This window comes from Panthera leo, chromosome A1 (assembly GCF_018350215.1).
Source record: "Panthera leo isolate Ple1 chromosome A1, P.leo_Ple1_pat1.1, whole genome shotgun sequence".
Lineage (NCBI taxonomy): Eukaryota > Metazoa > Chordata > Mammalia > Carnivora > Felidae > Panthera > Panthera leo.
Window position 1 is genome coordinate 147,644,709 of NC_056679.1, and position 21,992 is coordinate 147,666,700.

The window sequence follows — 21,992 nt, forward strand, 5'->3', positions numbered from 1 at the left end:
AGAGCAGAGACTTTTCTCCCAGGATTTGGCTCATCTTTTCATTCTCTTAATAGGGTCTTTGAAAAAGAAGTTTTGTTCATCAAAATGTGTGAGTTTATTCTTTCCTAACTTGCACATTTGATGTTTTTTCTATGAAATTTTCAGGCAAAGATCTCAAAGCCTTTTTTTTTTTTTTTTTTTTATTTCCTTCTGGAATCTTTATACTGCTAGCTTTTACATGAAGGTCTCTGATCCATTTTGAGTCAATTTTTACACACAGGTAGAGGTATGGTGTAAGGTTTTTGTTTTTTTTTTTTTTGCATATGTCTATTTTTCCAACATCATTTTTTGAAAACAAAATCTGCTTTTCAACATTAATTATCTTTGTATTGTGAAAAATTAGTTTGCTGTATTTGTATGAATTGACTTCTGGACTACTATGTTCCATTCAGCTATTTATTTTTGCATTAATGTCACACCATCTTGATCATTGTAACTTTATAATATGATCACCTGGTGTTAATATTTCATACTGATATTTTCAAAGTTGTTTGGGCTACTACAGGTCATTTACATTCCCATATGAATTTTACAATCAGCTTGTGAAGTTCGATATCAGAGTCTTCGGGAGATTGTCACTGTGTTGAATCTATAGATGATTTAGGGAGAATTGACATCTTAACAATGGAGTGCTTCACCCCATGAATATGGTATATCTTTCCATTTATTAATGTATTCTTTAATTTCTCTCAACAATATTTTGTAGTTTCACTGTGAAGGTGATTTATAGCTTTTGTCAAATTTGTACTTAAATATTTCATGTGTTCCATATTATAAATACAATGTCTACTAGGAATGAATAATCCCAAATGGGTATTAATCACTAATCTGAGTATATATCTCATCACCTTTTCTACAGACTCTTATGTCTATTAATAAAGGCAATTATTCTTCTCTCTTTTTAATCTGGATTGCCTTCATTTCTTTTTCCTACTTCAGTTCCAGTACAATGTTGAACACTGGTGGTAACAAGCAGATATATTGGTCTTATTCCTCATTATGTATTCAAGTTCGTGACTTTCTTCTTCGGTAGTGTTTAATCTGCTACCAATTCCTTCAGTTCATTTTTTATCCTCCACATTGTAATTACCATTTATAGAAGTTCTATTTGGGTCTTGTTTGCCATATCCTCTATGGCTTAAATGTTTATACATTTCTATTATATAGTTGTTTTAATGTTCTTGTCTGATAATTTTAACATTTGTGTCATCTGGGTGTGTTTAGATGGATTCATTTTTCTCATTATGAGTTTTGTTTTCTGCTTTTTACATGCCTGGTACATTTTCATTAGTTTGAGATACTGTAAATTTTACCTTGCTGTGTCCTAGGTAATTCTGTATTTCTATAAATATTCAGGAGCTACATTCTGGGAAAGTTATTTGGAGGCAGTTCAATCCTTTCAGAATTTGCTTTTAAAATGTGTTACATGGGACACATTAATGTAAAATGTGTTACATTAGCCCAATCTAGAGCTAATTGTTCCCCACTACTGAGGCAAAACCCTTCTGTGTATTCTCCCCAATGCCTGTGAAACAAAGTTTTCAAGTCTGTGAGAGTGCCTGGCATGGTTACCTATACACCTTTGGGAGTGCATCTCATGCCTTGGGTAGTTTCCTCATACACATGCTCTCATTAGGACTAAGCTAACACTAGATGGAGACTCTTTGTAGATCTCCAAAGCAAAGCTCTTTCTCTGGTACTCTGACTTTCCCATGAAATCTCTTCCATTTTCTGAATCCTTAGCTCAGTCTCAACTTGTGGAGCCCACCAGGCTGTGGATTCCATACAGGTCTCTCTACTTACGCCAGACCCTGGGAAATTTTTCAAGCAGGAAGCTGGACATAACACTGCTGGACCAATTCTAGGATTCATCCATATTTTTGTCTCTCAAGGGTCACTATCTTTGTTGCCTGATGTTGATTCTCTAGAAAACCATTGTGTCACAAAATTTGTTCATGTTTTAGTTGTTTCAGGCAGTAAATCCAGTGAGTATTGCTCAACCGTGTCTGCAAGTGATAAGCAGTTCTTAAAAAATGTTAATCATCCCTTTATTTCCCATCTTTCCACGGGTAACTAGAATGTTTTGCCAAAAAAGGAAAAAAAAGAAAAGGAAATATTCCCAGATCCAAAATCCTTCTCTTATTCTAATGCAGACAACCTTTTAAGACTTTTTACTTCTTTTATGCTATCCAGACACAGCTCTGGGGTAAGTTACATCTCCAGTTCATTCAGTTGACCAAAGATTCTAATCAAATTTATGTTTTGGGTTAGACATGTATGTAGGATACTGGAATCCTTAGCTTGTGGTTGATAGACATCTTACCACTAGTAATCTACTCCAGCCTTAAATCCATGTGTGGATTCAACACATGTATTGTTGGCTTTGTTTACAATGAATTGGTAAGATTACTGACCAGATCAAATTTATAGTAAGTTAGTGGAAAAGCAAATAAAGAGCTATAACTAACATTTATTAAGCCCTTTTCACATGCCATGCACTATTTTTAATGGTTTACATGTATTAACTCATTTAATTCTTACAATAACATTTTGAGATCAGTACTATTACTGTTCTCATTTTAAGATGAGGAAACTGAAAAAAAAATATGAGGAAACTGAACCATATGCAAACCTATGGTGATTGCATGCATTTACTTGTCCAGCAAACCAGTTTTAGGGAAATATAAGGGAAATACAATTAAGGGATAATTATAAACAAATTGCTAAAAAAATATAGTATGTATTTAAATAAGAAACCAGAGAGATAGAAGATGAAAGAAAAAGTGTAGCAGACAAATTATTAGCATTCAGAAAACTATAGATACATTAGGAAACATTTCTTTTTCCAAAGTTTAAAGGTTTTATTATCAGTACTATCCCTGTCAATAATAGAAGGCAAAAAGAGGGTTTCTTGGAGGTTTTTAATGTTTATTTATTTTTGAGAGACATAGAGAGACAGAATGCGAGCAGGGGAGGGGCAGAGAGAGAGACACACACAAAATACGAACCAAGCTCCAGGCTCTGAGCTGTCAGCACAAAGCCTAGCACGGGGTCCGAACTCACAAACCATGAGATCATGACCTGAGTATAAGGCGACCGCTTAATCAACTGAGCCACCCAGGTGTCCCTTGGAGGTCTTTAAATAGGGAGTTGACTGGTTGGTGAGGAAGAACATAAGACAGCCATTAGAATAGTCTGAAAATGAATTGGAGTGGGTTGGCCCCAATGGAAATAGTAAGGAAGGACATTTGTGAGAGCTATAGTGATAGCGTAATTTAGTATGGCTAAGTGAACACACAGAGGGACAGACACCGTGGTGGGAAATGACAAGCAGAAGAGAAGAGGCAAAGATGGTTCTAATGTTTCAACCCATGGATGATGCTTTAAAATGGTGATGTTACTGATAGAATTAGGGTAGAGAGGGATAAGGAGGATAATAAAAGATTTTTAAAGAATCCTTTTTATGGATGGTAGAATGATCAGGTGGGCACTTTGTAGAAAAAGCTGATAACTCCCTTTTAATCAGTGATGTGATCACATGAAAATATTAATGCAGCTTCAAAAACATTTTATGATTTGAGAGAGATTCAGTTCCCAGAACTGTTATTTAAAATCATTTGTGATTGAGTGTGAAAAGACAGAATAATAGATAACAATATTCATCAGGGGAAAAAATCTGGCATATACTCTATTCCTATTTTTAAAACCAATTTTTTGGGGTTTTAACATAGGTCTGTGGTTAATGATATGAACTATGTTACATATGTTATGAAGCTAGAGACCATCAGTTTATAGGGAGATAATTATAAAATTATTGACAAGATTTTCAGAAGGGAAAAGTACATTAAAAAGTAGAAAAGTAACATTTCTTGTCTGATTAAAATTGCTGTTAGTTTTGGTATCTAGGTTTTATATCACTATTAAATCTTTATTTGTAAATTCTAAATTATCTATACATGGCAAGAAGATCTACAAGAACATCTACTAAGGATACCCTTATTCTCAACAGTGGCGGTTGGCAATAGGCCACTGGACTCATTACACAGTATGTAATGAATGCAGAGTTGAGAAAACCTTCCATTTGGTGGCTCAGACAAGGAAACCCCTCAAGAAAGCTGCAGAGCCTTACAGTCAAAAGCTTAATCAGTCTTATCTTACTTGTAAAATTCATGCAATTTTATTTTCAGTTTTGGTAGTTTTCTACATAAACTGAATATTTTGATGGTTGTGTATGTGCTTTTCCTTGAAGGTAAATTCAGTAGCTTCAGAATCACTTTATTATATACTAAAAGGTAGAGATTTAATCACTTCTTTACCCCTTGCCTAGATTGATAGTTTCCCAAATTTCATTCTGTTTTTTTTATTTTTAACTTCAACTAAATTTTGAGCCATTCATTAATAAAATACTGATCTACTGATGAACAACATAATTCTACTGATTATTATGTAAAAAGGTTTTAACTTCTTAGTCATTTATTTTTATCTCTTATTTTTCATATTTTCTGTTTCCTTTTTTGAATTTTGAGTTAGTTTCTTTTCTTTTCTTTTCTTTTTTTTTTAATATATGAAATTTACTGTCAAATTGGTTTCCATACAACACCCAGTGCTCATCCCAAAAGGTGCCCTCCTCAATACCCATTACCCACCCTGCCCTCCCTCCCACCCCCCCTCAACCCTCAGTTTGTTCTCAGTTTTTAAGAGTCTCTTATGCTTTGGCTCTTTTAAAACAAAACTTATTAACATAGATAAAAAGAATTTTTGTTGTTTTTGTTAGCACAGGTAACTAGTGAAGAGCACTGACCCTGCAGATGGAAGGCCTCGATTTAATCTTGGCCCCCAAATTCCGTTGTGTGAACTGAGGCAGGTTGCTGCCTGTTTGTGCTTCGTTTTCATTCCCTGGTAAAAATGAGATTGTAGGAATTATATGTAGCAAGCCAAGCAAAGCACCGATTGCTGAACATATTTTAGGATACCGTTGCTGCCATTGTTAGCGCAAAGTGTCATTTCACTAATTCTGAGAGTGCTCGTCCTGTTTAAAAGAGGCTCACAACGAACATACTAACTGTACCTTTTGAAAGTCTATCTTTTGCCTATAGATAAAAGTAGTGTGTGTGTGTGTGTGTGTGTGTGTGTGTGTGTGTGTGTGTGTGTGTGTGTGAGAGAGAGAGAGAGAGAGAGAGAGAGAGACAGACAGACAATGGAGTAAAAGGTATACTGAAGTGGCTAATCATATATAAAGAAGTGATTCTGAATAATTACAAAGCTCTAATTATTGAACAGATTTCCCCATTAATTTCGTGAGTTTTTATTAGCAGAGTTAGTCAAGCAGGATCAAATTACCACTTACTGGTGATTTTTTTGAAGCGAGTCATGCGCTTAAAGAGTGTTGGAATCAATGACCTCCACAATCCATTAAATTAAAGGATTTTGTGAATTATATACACATAGTAACCAACTATCCTACCATATAATCTAGTACCTCTGGCTCTTCTCTCCTTTATCACCTATTAAGTTAGAGATACAACTTCCCTTGAGGCAGACTCTCATTTTTTCCCTCTTCTGAATTAAGTCAGAAGATGAACCCTCAGCTCTAGTTAAGTATCATGGCCCCTTTGCCATGCGGCAACCCTGACTCTAATACCTTGTGGATCTGGCTTTAGCAGAATGGTAAACCTACAGACTAAGCATTTATTTCATTTATTTTACTTGGAGATGAAATTAGGAATTAATTCCCACCTTTTCTCTCCATCCTTAAATTAAATTCACTGAACATGATTAGTAGTTTCAGAGTGCTGGTTCAATATACTTTACAAATATTTCTTTACATAATTCTCCAAATCAACACTGAATATGAAATAATTTAATATGTTAACTTCAAGACAGACTCTTGCATACCAAATGCACCTGACCTCCTGGGCACAGATCCTTCCTCAGGGTCTATGTATCATTTACTTCAGTCACAGCTGACACCTACTTTCCACCTACCACTTTATACTCTGTCCTGAAACCTTCAATCTTAGAGTCCTTTTCAAATGATTCTTTGTGATCCCATTCAATTTGCAAGCTGATTTACATGCCCTATGTCTGTGGGAAATGGCATGATACTTTCAATCTGTTCCACTTAACAAATTTGTTGCACAGTAGGAAAGCTATTCCAATCATTCTTTCATGATGTAAATTTGCATAGAAAGGAGATGTCCCTTTGTCAGTCTTTTGAAGGTTACGGACTTCACCCTGTTTATTAAGTGAACAATGTCAAGAAGCAAATTTTAAGGCACTATTATCTCTGTCCTTTTATCTCTTCTTCTTGTTTGTGGAATTTAAAATCGTGCTGTGCAAGCACAAACAAAAAGTACATCAGAGGGAAATTAGATTATTCAAACAAATATATACACCATTTTTAGAATTCACCAATAATAAGTATGTTGCTCATATCAGCAGGAATTATTTGTCCTCTTCCCCACATTTAGGGGTGGGTATTAGAAATACAAGCTAAAGGAATACAGGTATTCTGTATTCTTAAGCTTACTAGAGGACACAATATCAACTTCTACAACTGCTTTATTGTTCTTAATCATTGTAACAATCCTCGGACTTGCGTATTTCTACTGCCACTTTTTTTAAAGAGAAATGTGAAAGTTAGAGGAGTTTTATGATCATCTCATGGTAGCACTTGCACAACACCAAAAATAATGGAATCTACTCAAAGCTTCCAAATAAAGAACAATATGATCAAAACAGTGTTTAATTATAACACTTCCTCTCTATATATTTGCCCCAGTCATATCCTCTGGCTAATCCTCTTTAACAGAGCTTTAAAACCTTTTATTGCCATTGCCTTTTATTAATTTGGCAATAGCCATTAATATAATACCAACAGTATCTATTTCAGAAATTTGTAATACAATTGAAAATTCTAAACCCTAATATGATATTTACAGTCTTTTAGCATGTATTTATAGAAATAAACCTTTCATGGAGTAGGACTTCAGAGGTAAACAAAGGTCTTCTGATATTTCATTATTAAAATTTAACTTCATGCTTCATTGACAATAAAACTTTCCCTACATGTGGTGGATATGTAAAGAATTATTCTTTCATTTCTACATTAATATAAATGTGGAATAGTCTAATAAGGGGCTGAAAGGTAAAAACCTAAAGAAACAGGGCATTTCAAGATTAAGGGAATTAGGGCTATGGCTGGGATGGAGAAGTTAACCAACCGAAGTGGCTACTTGAAAAAACCAAGATGAATGCCAGTGAAGATAGTCTTGCAGAGAACAGAATGGAAATTAAGTGATGGCTAGATAATAAGTGCTACATTTCCACAGCTCTAACATACCATCAATTTATTAACAACCTTTCAGAAGTGTTGTGTCATAATTTTGGAAATGTTAAAATGTACAACTCAAGGAAAGAATCCTTGGTCTTAAAATACCTAGGTACCTTAAAAAAAGGTTAACATAAATATTGTGACACTTAGACTAGAAGTCATTTTTCTATTCCTTCTAATAAGATTGTGAATACCCAAGTCTACATCACATCTGCCTTTCCTTTAAAATGCATAAGGTTATTCCTAGTTTCATTACTAAAACCTGGGGGATGCAAGGCTTGGGGCTAGACATGTTTTCTAGCAGCAGATAGTGTTGTGTTTTTCTGTTTTCTTTTTTGTTTGTTTTTAAGGATAAATGGTATACTGGAAATCTATAGCATAAGATGGCTTATGATTTTTTTAAAAGCCTCTTATGTGCCTAATGAATACCAAACATTGGTGAACCAAGTGGCTGTTGCGAGAGATCACTGGAGGAGGAATAAGGACTGCAAGTGTTGGGATGCGCCAGCACATCTGGCTGTACTGGAAAGCCTACACAAAGAAAATGGCTTGATCAGGCTTTAAATTCCTGGCTTGAGAAATACACAGAGGGTCAAGGAGCTATGATAACTATACTAATATAATCCCTTCTTTCTATTATCACATTGGTTGATGTAGCTGGAAATCAGGCAGAAGTTTAATCCACCATCTCCAATATTTTTTGTGAAATTTAATGTATAAACTGTTAATGACCAAAGCTCAGAGAAATAAAAGGGTATAGAAGCAACCTAACTGTCCATCAGTGGGTGACTAAATAAAGAATGTGTGGTATTTGTGTATATACACATGCACGCAGTGAACTATTACTCAGCCATAAAAAAAGAATGAAATCTTGCCATTTGGGACATGGATGGACCTAGAGGGTATTAGGCTAAGTTAAATAAGTCAGAAAAATATAAATACCATATGATTAACCTGTATGTGGAATATTTAAAAAAGGAAGCAAACAGAGAAAAAGATTCATAAATATAGAGATAAACTGATGGTTGCCAGAGGGGAGGGGGGGCAGGTGAGTGAAGGGGAGTAACAGATACAAATTTCCAGTTATAATGTAAGTCATGGGGATGAGAAGTACAACGTAAGGAGTGTAGTTAACAATATTGTAATAACATTGTAGGGTGACAGATGGTATCTACACTTGGGATAAGCAGTGCATAATATATAAAATTGTCAAATCACTATATTGTACACCTCGAACTGATATAATATCATACATCAACTACAATTGAAATTGGTAAATTAAATAAAAAATAAAATGTAGTTTAAGTATTCATTGTTTAGCTCATGAATTCATGCATAAGTATTCTTGAAAACCTTATTTTTTTCTAACGTCTGTATCTGCAAATGGAACCGGAATTTACCTTTGCCCTGCTATAGTATAGAGGATGGAGTAGCCTGAGTCAACCAGAGGAATAGTATTTGTAAAGACACAAGAAGGTGACAACTACGAATAGTTTAGTATGGCTAGAGAAAAAGATCAAAGTTGGCGAGTAAAAGATTACTATAAAATGAGACTTGAGAGTTTGAAAGGAACAGATAATGAAAGACTTTGGATTTTATTTCATAAGGCAATAGTAAGCAATTAAATTTATATGAGAGTAACATCATGTTTTTTGAAAATTGCCTTGAAAGCTATGATCAGAGACCAGGAGTTCAGTAAACGGTATGGCATAATAATTCATGTGTGATTAGTAAGAACATGGACTTAGGTAGAACCAGTGATGATAAATGTAGTCACCAATTCTAGAGACATTAATAAAGTAAAATAAACTGTACATAATGATGGGCATGGGTGGAAAGGAAAAAAAAATAGCAAAGGATAAAACCTAGGTTTCTAGCCCATAGTTAAGAAATGGTGCAATGATGGTAGTAATAAATATGGAGAAGTTACTAAAGCAAAAAAAAATAATGCTTTTCGGTCCTAATGATTTTTTAAATTATCTGTTACAATGGACTAAAACATTAAACATAAAGCTTTTGTGTCCTTAGGGCTGGAAAAAGATTTCATGGTAAATTAGCATGCAAATAATTACAGCTGCCTCATCTTTTTAAATACTTAATCTCAGCAGGCAAGTGTGCTTGCATGTGTAGTAAGTGCCCCCTTACATTAAATCATTGTGTATAAGGAACCAAGCTGATTTTATTCTAGACAGAGCACTTACAGTAAGTGAGTTATAGTTGTGCCAATATCCTATGAAACCATTAAAAAGAACAGTGGATGCAGGTATTATTTATGAACTTAATGTGATAAAATGTATCTGATATAAACAAGATCTATTCATTCATTCATTCATTCATTCATTCTCGTGGGCAGATTTGGCAATCTCCCTCCAGATCACAGAAAGATATGAACCAAAATCTGAATTAAGGGCTGACTCAAAATAATGGGAATCAATTTTGATGAGGAATTACCCAATAAATAGAATAGGCATTAAATGTTACTGAAGTCCCAAGTAGAGCTGACAAGAAGCCATTCATATTCCTTGTTCCATTATGGCATGTCCAGAGTTTTGTTAATGCTCAAAAAGTTCTTTCTCAAAAAATGCATTTAGATTCTGATGTCTCAGAGGAAAAGAATGTATTTTAAAGATAATGAATTACTTACCAGATGAAGAAATCAGTGACTTAGGACTTTAAGAGATTTATTTATTTTTCAGAGTGCACACGTGGGGGAGGGGCAGAGAGAGAGGGGGGCAGAATATCTGAAGTGGGCTCTGTGTGGATAGCAGTGAACTCAATGTGGGGCTTGAACTCCTGAGCCATGAGATCATGACCTGAACCAAAGTTAGACGCTAAACCAAATGAGCCACCCAAATGCCCCCAATGACTTATACCTCCTGTTGTTAGAAAAATTGGACTAGAATCTGAGATTCTATTTAATGCTTGCTTACAGCCTGAAATCTCATGAGAATATACAAGAGGAGTAGAGGGAGTTCTCATTGTCCAAACTGCCTGGAATGAAGATTCAGGAAAAACCGAAGATATTTTCCTGTCCATCAGGTAGCTATTTTCCCAAAGAGTGTGTGTTCTAATGAACAGAGAGATTTAAAGAAAAAGGTGCAAAGACATGAAGACCTAAGGGACAATCTGCAAGGAAGGTCTATTCTTGTGCAAAATCCTCATCTTAAATATTCTACTGTAATGTGGTAATAGGCAAAGTTTAAGTTAACTGCCTAGTTCTTACTATATTGTAGTTCTTGTCTCTATATTAGTTTTGGGTTTTATATTTGAATTGCAGTCCTATCATTGGTCTTATGAAAGTTGACATGATAAAATGCTTTTACTATGTTCCATCCAATTTCCTTCAGGGTTCATTGGAAGAGGGGGTGCTAACATATTCAGTGGTCTACTACACGAAGACTAATAGCTGTTATTAGCTATGGGCCAACTTAGGACATGGAAAACATCAGAGGGCAAACATGTAGGAGGAACAGGAAAATTAAGCTTTCCAATTGATACATTAAGAGAGACACCATTTAGAAAAGGGAATGGTAGATATTAGGGAGACACATTCAATAAACATTCTTTTGAGCCAGGCCAGAGGGCCAGTGCTATGAGTAAAGATAGAAAAGAAGGGTACCTGGGTGGCTCTGTCTGTTAAGCCTATGACTTCCCCTCAGGTCATGATCTCAAGGTTCATGAGTTTGAGCCTTGCAGTGGGCTTAGTGCTTACAGCTTGGATCCTGGAGCCTGCTTCAGATTCTGTGTCTTCCTCTCTCTCTCTCTCTCTCTCTGTCCCTCCCCCATTCTCTCTCTGAAAAATAAACATAAGAAAGAAAGAAAGAAAGAAAGAAAGAAAGAAAGAGAAACCCTATCCTCAAGGACCTTATGGTTTTTAGCTAAGTAAAATAATATAGTCAATAACTAAAATGGAGAGAAGTATGGGGAAGAAGGTGTGTACAGAGGGCTAGAAGATCCCAGATAATGGGACGTTTAATGTCTGGTGGGCAAAAATAATAGAAGGGGATTTCAAGACGAAAAGTGCAGTGCTTTCTTATTGCCAGGCAGAATTAAATGAAACTTGTGTAAACCATGAATAAATTGTACTTGAGAATGATAGTTTTATGCTAAAGAAGACCTGAATTATCTTATTACTTGACAGTTATTCCTCTAATTTTCCCCCAGTTTTTATCTTTTTCAGTATATATGGTGGTCTACCAGCCACTATCTCAGACTTAATATTCCCTTCTTTTTGGGGGGGGCATCCACAATCATTTATTTCTACTACTACTCGTAGGTTCTTTGATTCTTAAGTCTTCCCAGATCCCTAGCCTTTTTAGGGCTCCAGCCTCAGAGTTCAGCCTTGTGTCATCTTATATCATTTTTAGATTTCAAACAAAACAAAACAAAAACAAAAACCTCTGTCACAGGTTTTAACACATATTTGTGGACAAGTCAACTCCAAATTCTTCTCTAGGCTTTAGATCTTAACATCATCCTGAGAAAAACTGAAATGTGCTCCAAATTTATTTTTCATTTTGTATTGCCTCTCTTAATTGAATTGTCACTATTCTCTCACTCTAGCAAAAACCCTTATACTGAAAGCATTTCTCTCCCAGCCCTCAAATACCTTTAATAATGTAAGATTCTCTCTCCTAAGTCCCGTTCCAACCATATCCTCATCTTAATTCTCACTGCCATTGCCTTAATTTAGATCCTCGTTGTCTTTTGCTTAAATAATCAGAATAATCGATTAGTATCTCTAACATCATTCACTTTGACTTATAATCTATCTTCTCTTCTTCCACAAGAATGATCTTAATACAAGTAGAAATGCTATTCTGTCTCTTGCTGGAAACCTTTCTTCAACTCCCATTCATCGGCCCAAGTAATAAATGGTAAGTTCCTTAGCAACTTGCTTCACATGCAGGCCCTATATGAACCGGCCAGTGCACTCCCTTGCCAACCTCAGAAAAAAAAAACATACCTTTGCCCCAGGCCCACTGCTCTTTATTCTCTATCAAACCTAAAGTATAGAGTATTCCCTTTTACTCCTTTTAGAACTCTTACATTCTGATGAGGCACTTTTATTTATCACCATGGCTATGATTACCAATTCTTTATTCATGACTCCTAATTCCGTATCTCCCTCCTGTACCTATTTCCTGTGATCCAGACATGGATATCCAACTTAAATGTCTATTTCTGCTAACGCGTATGACAGTATCTAAAACCCAACATTTCTACAAATTATGTTTATAATCTTCCACAAACATACTGCATATACAAGTTTTAAGGATTTGTAGTTACTTCAGGGAAATCCACTTATTACTACAGCAATACTTCATTTTATATGCATAAAAACGGACTCAGGAAGGTTTGTCAGGATGCTTAGTGTTTCAAAAATCCCAATTTCAAATAGCTTAGTGAAAAGGACAAGGATCATGTCCTATAATTTAAAGGCCAAAGTCAAATCACATTGGACTTAAACAATCACTTTGGTCTGTTATTCATATTCTTTTTCCTCACCTCCCAATTCCATTTAGAATTTTTCCTCATTGTCTCCTCTCTCAGACAGAAGTTCCCCTTTTTTAGGAAATATGGAAGGTGACCACTTTAGATTTGCATCACATCCTTTCAGCAGCCATCAGATAAATATAATAGTTTTCCTTTCCTAAGCATTAAAAAAAATTCCAGTGGAAAATATTGAACACGTACATCCTTCTGAAACAATCAGTGTGACCACAGGGACAGGTTGTTGAGAAACATATTATCCCAGAAGCTAGGAGATGGAACCCCAATGGAACCACATGGACTGAATAAATGTTTAGAGCCATCCAGGAGGTAGGGACGGGGGGGGGGGGTTATCACACTGTTAGCGAAAGGAAAAATGAATGCTAAGGAGGCAAAAGCAATAGCTACTTGCACAGAGTTACTAAGCAAGTAAGTGGTCAAGCAAGGACTCAGACTTAGGCCATTTAGTTCCCACACTCTGCTTTTTATGCTCTACAACAAATATAGTCAGCTGTAACTTAGCAACTAGAGACACAGGGAGATGTAAGACACAGCCCTTATTCCTAGGGAACTGTAAATCTTATACTGTGGGTCATTAGATCCCAACCATTTTATCAACAATTTAGTGTTTTCTCTCAAGAAAGCTATGGTTGAAAGAAAAAGCAAGCAAGCAAGCAAGCTAGCTATGGTTTAAAAAGCCTTGTAAATGTCATTTATTATGTATTAATTGTGTGCACTTTACTGATATAGTGCATTCTATTTTATTATTCAGAAAATTACTTACCGAAATTGAGAATTACTATTTTTAGTGAAGAACACCAAAGGCTAGTGAGCTGGTATATTGCTTCTGCAGAAACCCTCCTGTCACTTGGATAGGTACCTAGCCTTATGTTTCTTCTGTGCCTGTTAGGTTTGTCTTTTATACTCTAAAAGCCTATTTTTCCTTTACCCCTCACATACCAATTTCTACCCCTTATTGCAGAGAGCTGTCAGCTAGAATCTGGTATACGAAACTAATTTACAATAGAGTGCTGTTGATCACTGGGGCTGTTCATAAATGTTCTATTCCTTCTCCCTCTGGTTGGACTGTACCTTCCTATCATCTTGAAGTTAGGCATGGTCATGGGACTCATTCTGGCTGACGGTGAGCAGTGGTATATGCCACTTTTCTGAGGAATTTTGAAATCTAGTTTTTAATCCAATGTCTTTTCTTTTCCTGTTCCAGCCATCATGAACACGTGTAAGGAAATGGAATTTCATGAACCTTCATCCTTGAGTATAATGCCAAACCACATTGGACTGGTAGCATGAGAGGAACACATTTGTTATGGTATTCACCTACTCAGATCCTATGTCATTATAGAATAACATAGCCTATTTGGACCGAATCAGACATTTTCACTCAAGTCATCCAAGTATGCGGACATGTACCTTTTCCAAAGAATTTACAATGTTATAAAATGTGTGGAGAAATGTACCAAAGGAAAGAATACACAATGGGGAAATTTTAGAATTTAAGAGCCCTAAGGAGTATTCATATTTGAAAGATTCCGTATTAGATAAGTACTCTCCTGCTTGCTAGCAAATAAAAAACAAACCAACAAAGAATAGCCATAAAACTTCAATCTGGAAAGATGATCACAGAAATTTCTTTTAAGTTCATTATTCTCTGAAACAACTGCACACACAGATATGCTCACTTTATTTTTTAATAAAATAAAGCACCTACCAAATGTAAGGAGGTGTCATTTATAGCAACTTCTAATTTAGTGACATCCAGAACATTAAAAAATAAAGTTCTGAGTCCCTATGCTTCTGTTCAAAATTCTGTCTTGAAGAAAAGAACACGATAAACTGCCCTTTAAACACTGTGAAAGGGAAATAAAACTTTATTATCTCTCTCTAAAGTTAGTTAGGGAACGTTCTTCAGCTTGTCACAGGAATCTGGGAGGAAGGCTGAAGTTAATGAGCTGCTTGCATTGTGATGGGCTTCTTTGAAAGAAGCTGTGCTTCTCCACAGTGAAGCCATCAGAAAAAAAAAATCAGCATGGTAGCAGGAAGCATCATAATTAATAAGAAGCCCACAATAGACTGCTGTTTAATCTAACATGACTACTACGAACTGTAGACAATAACAGCATGAGTCTTCATTTACAAAGGCAATCTATCACTTTTCTTCCCCAGAAAATGAGAAAGTATCAATCTCTTCAGAAGTTCCAACTTAAAATACTGCAGAACAAAATAAACTTTCTAGAACAAAAAATATTCTAAAAGATGTGGAGACAAATGTGAAAGAGATTTAATCTCTGTATCTGAGATGCAGTAGAGAGTGGAAATCCCATTTACCATCTGTGACTAAATATTCAAATGGCCAACTTCTACTCTCTATAGTACCTTTAAGTGGCCTGTAGCTTATTATCTGAAGGCTTGGGAATTTTAAGTTCTCTCTAATGACTTGATAATTAAGGTAAAGGATAGCTTTAAATATTTCTTGGGGGAATGACTGATTAACCAAGAAACAAAGTTTGCATTCCTCAAATTGGCATTTTGAGAATATGGGAAAGAAAAGCACTGGGAAATGAGAGCTCTTTTGCAACCTTTATTCAGGTGTCCAAATTTGTCGTCTTCTTATAAGACCACTTCCTTTCTCTACACTGCTTTCTAAGTAGCAGAGTCCTGAACATCCACTTTAAAAGAAATAGAGGATTAGCAAAAATGTAACTTCCTTTTAAAATTTTTGTTCCACAGAAAGTAAATGGACAAGGATATATGAAAACTGGATTAACGTGACACAATTCAATTTATTGATAAGTATTAGCATTAATCAAGTCATCTAGTTGAGGACTGTCTTTGGAAGATTAAAAATATGAAAGATTGTCTCAGGATCAATGACCTCCATTATGGACCATCAAAAATTTTACTTTTATTAAAACATGTTTTACAGCACATATTTTGCAGCAAATCTATTTGCAAGTGGAATTACAATTTTTTAAATGCCTGACAGTATGTGTGACGAGGAGGTTCTAAGTGCTGTTAAATGAGCTTTGACTCTTGCCAAAAGCATTAGAAAGATAGGAGATGCACTGTGGTCTATATTTTTTTCAGAATTCCTGGTTATAAAATAAAATCCTTCTCAGGAAGAAAATTACTATAAAGAATTATTCAAAAATTAAAAAAACTTACTAATAACAAATTTATTTGTATCTCTGGAGAAACTGCAAATATATAAAAATTTCAAGTTTGAAATAAATTTCAAGAAGAAATTTATAAACATTTTCTTCTTCCAAGACTTCTGGCAAAGATGAGAGAGTAGGGGGATTCTAGGCTCATTTTATCCGATGGATACCACGAGATAACACTCATGTGAGTGTAAATAACCCAGTAAATGACCCCAGTGACATCATAAAATCCACAACTAAATGTAGAGAAGAGGCCACAACAAAGAGGGTAGGAAGGGTGGACGTATGGTCAGGAACTAAATGGACTCACAAGACTATCTGTGGAAGGGACAGAAATGGTGGGTATGGAGAGGGGAGAGAAACAGACCCCTACATTAAAGAAGCCCATGTGGGGAAGACGAATCCCCTTAACATTTGGTTTTGAAAATCAGAGGGGCTGGATTTTATGACTTCTTATAACCAGCAGGACTTAAAACATGGAATTTTAAAAAAATCAGAAGGCTGGGCTCTGGGAGAGCCAGGAGGGCAAGAGGAAACTGCATCCCCACCCTTAAAGAGACAACAGAACAAAGAGCCCTTGGAAACAAAACCTGGAAGCAGCACTTAGGCACCTGGGAGCACCTGAGAGGTTCGGTTGGTTAAGCATCAGATTCTTGATTTCAGATCAGGTCATGATCTCACGGTTCATGAGTCTGAGCCCTCTAACTGCTGGCAGTGCAGAGCCTGCTTGGGATTCTCTCTTTCTCCCTTCTCTCTCTGCCTCTCCCCGACATGTACACTACATTCTCTCTCTCTCTCAAAATATACAAACTTAGAAAAAAAAAAAAGATAAGAAAGGCATCAGGGACATACAAGAGGTAGTTATTTACTAATCTCAGAGCCTGTCTCAGAGGAGCAGAAATTTCTGAGGAACTCCTCCAGAAATAAAGGAACTAGCAGGTGTCATTTACCTCTTCCATCCTCCAGCATAAACAGAGGGCCACCTACAGGACTCACTACCTATCTTGTTAGCACTACAGCTAACTGTGCCCCACTCTGTGCTTCCACTAATCCATTCCTTGGACAGCCCATCAGTCTGGGTCCTCTAAGTCCCCTTCCACAGAGGAATCTGGGTGTGCAAAGCTTGTTAGCACCACTGCACTCCCCTGCTGTGATTTGGCAGATCAAACCTCTCCAATATGCTCTTGATCAGAAGTCATACAGGGTGGTTCCACAGGCCTGGCAGTGTTCACGTAGTTCCTACGATGGCCAGTACCACTCCAAAATGGCTCTTGCCCCAGAGAGAGGAAAATATAACTACACAGATAAGCCAGTCAGACGAAGACGCAGCAGTGGGCTGGAGGCCAACAACTGGTCTGATGGCAGTCCCCATACCTTCCCCTGCCACCAATGAGAGCTTCTCAAGGGACAACACAGGAAAAGTACCCTGCTGTTTGGTGCTACTGCATCTCCGGCAAACACCTTGTCTGACTCAACTCAATCCCAAGGCATCCCTAGACTGGCCCACTAACACCAAAGGGACCAAATATTGCCCATAACACAGAGAGCCATTACAGAAAACTGGACTGAGGGAAAAAGTGGCTCAGCCACAACAACAGGGCACATACGAGCTATCCCTGAGTCCCAGGTTCAGATGAAAAGAGGACTCTTCACAGCACGAGACTAGAGGCCCTTTTCTTCATAAGGCCATTACTTTCAAGCAGCAAGAGATGTAGCTGTGTTTCCTAACATACAGAAACAGACACAGAGAGTTAGGCAAAATGACAAGATAGAGGAACATGCCACAAATGACAGGACAGGACAAAAATCACATAAAAAGACCTAAGAGAAATGGAGGTAAGTAATATGCCTCATTAAGAATGTAAAGTAATAATCAGTAAGATACTCACTGGACTTGAGACAAGAGTGGAGAACATCAGTGAGATCCTTAACAATAAGGTAAAAAAGAACCACAGATGAAGAACACAATAAATAACAATATACTAGATGGAAGAAATAATATACTAGACAAAACAGAAAAATAAATGAGCAACCCTGAGGACAGAGTAATAGAAAGCAATCAAACCGAACAGATGAGAGGAAAAAAAAAAAAAAAAAAAGGCAAAGTGAGAACAGACATAGGATACCCAGGAACACCATCAAGCATAATATTTACATTATAGCAATCCCAGAGGGAGAAAAGAAAGTGGAGGTGGGGGGTAGGGGGTGGACGGTATTTATTTGAAGAAATAATATGTGAAAACTTCATAAATCTGAGAAAGGAAACATTCTGATCCAGGAGGCACAAAGATGCCCAAGCAAATTGAAACTAAAGAAGATCACACCAAGACACATGGTAACTAACATGGTGAAAGCAGTTACATACAAGGGAAACCCCTTACGGCTATTAGTTGATATTTCAAAGGAAACGTTACAGGACAAAATGAAGTGGTAGGATATATTCAAAGTGCTATTATAGATGGGTTTTCCTAATTTTCGTTTTAGATTGTTCATTTTTAGTGTGTAGAAATGCAACTGATTTTTTTCGTGGTTTTATATTTTCTAACTTTATTGAATTTCTTAATTTTAAGCTTTTTTCTCAAATCTTTAGGATTTTCTACATATATCTATAGACAAAATTTTTCTTCTTTCTAAAAAATGGTATTCTTAACACAAACTTTAAAACTATATGAATTTAACGTTTGTTACCTTCTGTAACATAACTGTAATAGCCTAATAGATCTAAGGAATCATATATAAATAAAATATACTTGGAAGTATAAGATAATCATTAATTCTGGGGAGTTAGTGTATATAATTCCTTTCCAGTTTCAAACACCCTATATAGGACTTAATCCTCTAGTCTATTAACTTCCTTAATTATACTTCTTATAATTACTTACTCTATTCCCCAAACTAGTATTTCAATATGTGTTTTCTTAATAGTTACTGACATTTTCAATCACATTTCCTGGAATTCACAATTTTCAAAGGACAAGAAGAAAGACTAATCAACATTAATCCTGACAAAACTAAGGCAGCCACTACATATACCTTTCATGAATTAATGTCAATACTGTCAATTCTATAAAACATAAATTCTCCATCAGTGAGAACAGCATTCTTAGCTCTATGGTCCTAATTACACATTCATCTTATCTGTGATTTATGTATGTATTACAGTTTGATTAAAATATTACTATATGAACAAAATTCAAACTTTTATCCATAGCTGGGAGTTTACTTCCCTCCCCACCCCAAAACCTTAAGTTCTGTGAAAGATTTGGCCAGTTGCTTCAATTATATGGGCCTTAGTTAAATCAACATCAATGAAAAGGGTTAGACTAAAAAAAGGAGTTTTCAGATCCCTTCAATATGGAATATGTAAGATTATATAATCTCATAACCCATGATTAAAGAGCTTAAGAGCCATCTACTAAGGGTTAGTTACATTGGAGTCTGAAAGGCTACCCATGTTGAATGTTTTTTAAAAAGCACATTTAATGGAACCAAAGTATAAAGTGAAATAATACAAGTTCTTTGTTTTTGGGCATATAGTAGTCCTAAATTTGATTCCACAGCCTTTCTGGAATGCTTTTAAAATAAAAATTTACTGATAAGTTCACATTGATGATCTTATCTACTTTTACCTGTAAACATAAGCACTAGAAAACTTTGGGAAATCAGAATCACTGAATAAAGATGGACTGTCTACAAAAGGAAAACTTCACATCTATTTTACATGTACCATTTCTTTCTACTGAAATACTGATTTATCCAAAATTTTTAGTGTGGGTTTCATGATCCTAAAGTTTTATTCAGTAACATAGGAGCTAAAGCATCACTCCTAATTATTATCGCAAATTAAAGAAAAAATAAGTATTATGGTGGTGAGCTCCTAAGAAATCAAAACACCCTTGGCAATAGGTGGATTCTGTCTACATTCATGTAAATCTTGGCCTATTTATAAAAGTTGAATACTCCTACACTTACATATTCATAAATATAGTGTCTGTACTTTATTTCATGTTTTAAATAGGCAAATTAAGCAGATAAATTCATTCTATCATTATATGACCCCAATATTCCATTGTTTTTTATATTTTTTAAAAATATTCATATAGTAAAGTCCACATATTAAAAGAATGAACACAGCAAAGGGTCAATCATGTACCTACTCTCTGGCCCCATTTTAGTAGAAATGTAATGCTTACAACTGGATCTGTAGTAATCAATAATACATTCATATAGTACTTCCTCATCTACCATCCCTATGGCAAACATATAAAATATGCATAATATGCCAGGAAATATGCAAAGTGTCTTCATTTTAAAACACAAACTCCTGCCTTCAAAGAGTTTATATTTTCTAGTGACAGATTTGGTGAAAGAAATATACCAAAGTATCTGCATTAATTTTAAGATAGAGATTTATAGAGCATATAGTAGAACAAAAGAGAAGGTGTCAGTGCTACTTGATGGGGGGATGGGAGTTAAGATGAAAAAAATTGTCATAGTATCTAAGATATCACAGAGAAATGAATCAAGGCACAGAAGCATGAAACAGCATGGTTTTCTGGAGAAGTTCTAAATGGATTGTCTTGGAAAAGAGGGTCCTGGGATGAAAGGAGAAGATGAAGTAGACTGAGGTGACCAATCTGTTCAGGGTCTTACAGGCTAAAATATTGTTTGGACTTGGTCTCATAGTGGAAAACATTAAACATTGTTAAGAAACAATGTCTTGAGTACATTTATACAGATCTCGCTGGCAGCAAAGAATTTAAGATGGCTTAGGAAAATAAAGATGGCAAAAAGCAATGAAATGAATAGTTGAGGAAATCAGGGATAAAGCATGAAGATGATAGAGTCTGGGCCAAGCTAGCAAACAATTAGCAAGAAGGGCCAAATTTGATTCTGAGCTTCCTGAATGCATGGTAGAGAAAGAAAGGCAGACAAATGAATGATCCCTAATATTCATGAGCTAAAGAGCCTCCTCACTTGTAAGAGGAAAAAGCAGTCACCTGCCAGATTTTATGCCCAAAGAGGGGGGAAAAAAAAAAGCAAATAGTAATTAAGAATGAGCATTTTCTGAAATAGCTGAGAGGGGCATCCGCGTGGCTGCGTTGGTTAAGCGCTGACCTTGTCTCAGGTCACAATCTCACTGCTCCTGAGTTCGAGCCATGCATTGGGCTGTATATGGCCATCTCAGAGCTTGGAGCCTGCTTTGGATTCTTTGTCTCCCTCTCTCTCTCTGGCCCTACCCTGCTCATGCTCATGCTCTGTCTCTCTCTCTCTCTCTCTCTCTCTCTCTCTCTCAAAAATGAATAAACGTTTGGGGCACCTGGGCGGCTCAGTCGGTTAAGCGGCCGACTTCAGCTCAGGTCATGATCTCACGGTCCGTGAGTTCGAGCCCCACGTTGGGCTCTGTGCTGACAGCTCAGAGCCTGGAGCCTGTTTCGGATGCTGTGTCTCCCTCTCTCTGACCCTCCCCCGTTCATGCTCTGTCTCTCTCTGTCTCAAAAATGAATGTTAAAAAAAAAAATTAAAAAAAAATAAACGTTTAATTTTTTTTTTAATTGCTGAGAAAAATTTCTGAGAGTCTTCTTAAAAAAAGCATTGTATTATACACTGCAGCATGTTCTCAACAGCATCTCCAAAATAGAAATAATTACAAGTTCATAGTATTTATTATTTCTCATGCCCTTAATTGTCAGTTGGTAGGATAAATCCAGAATCAATTCGATAAAAGCATTTAGATGAAAGACTGAAACGGCAGAATCCAAAGCTCTTTAGTGGTCTAGCCTGATCCAAGGATAAAGTTGAGATTATCAAATGGACTGGATGAACTGAGGATATTAGTGTATCACAGGAGCCAGAGCAAGTATCTTCTCTTCTGAAGGATTCTTCCAGTACTTGGGGATGTACTCTCGTCATTAATTCATGTCATTTATGCTTCATCTGTGTGGAAC

The 21,992-nt window shown here is 36.1% G+C and overlaps 1 long non-coding RNA gene across 2 annotated transcripts in view; it reads left to right on the top strand.

Annotated features, from left to right (window-relative positions):
- Positions 1 to 15,871, top strand: part of LOC122200928 — a 48,894-nt gene extending 33,023 nt beyond the window's left edge. The window contains exons 3-5 of one of the 2 annotated variants that reach the window (XR_006194004.1): positions 10,305 to 10,411; positions 14,091 to 14,195; positions 15,614 to 15,871. This is a non-coding gene — a long non-coding RNA (uncharacterized LOC122200928). Of the gene's footprint in view, positions 1 to 10,304; positions 10,412 to 14,090; positions 14,625 to 15,613 lie in introns of those variants that run through there. The other variant, XR_006194001.1, reaches the window with a different exon arrangement.
- Positions 15,872 to 21,992: the final 6,121 nt, after the last annotated feature.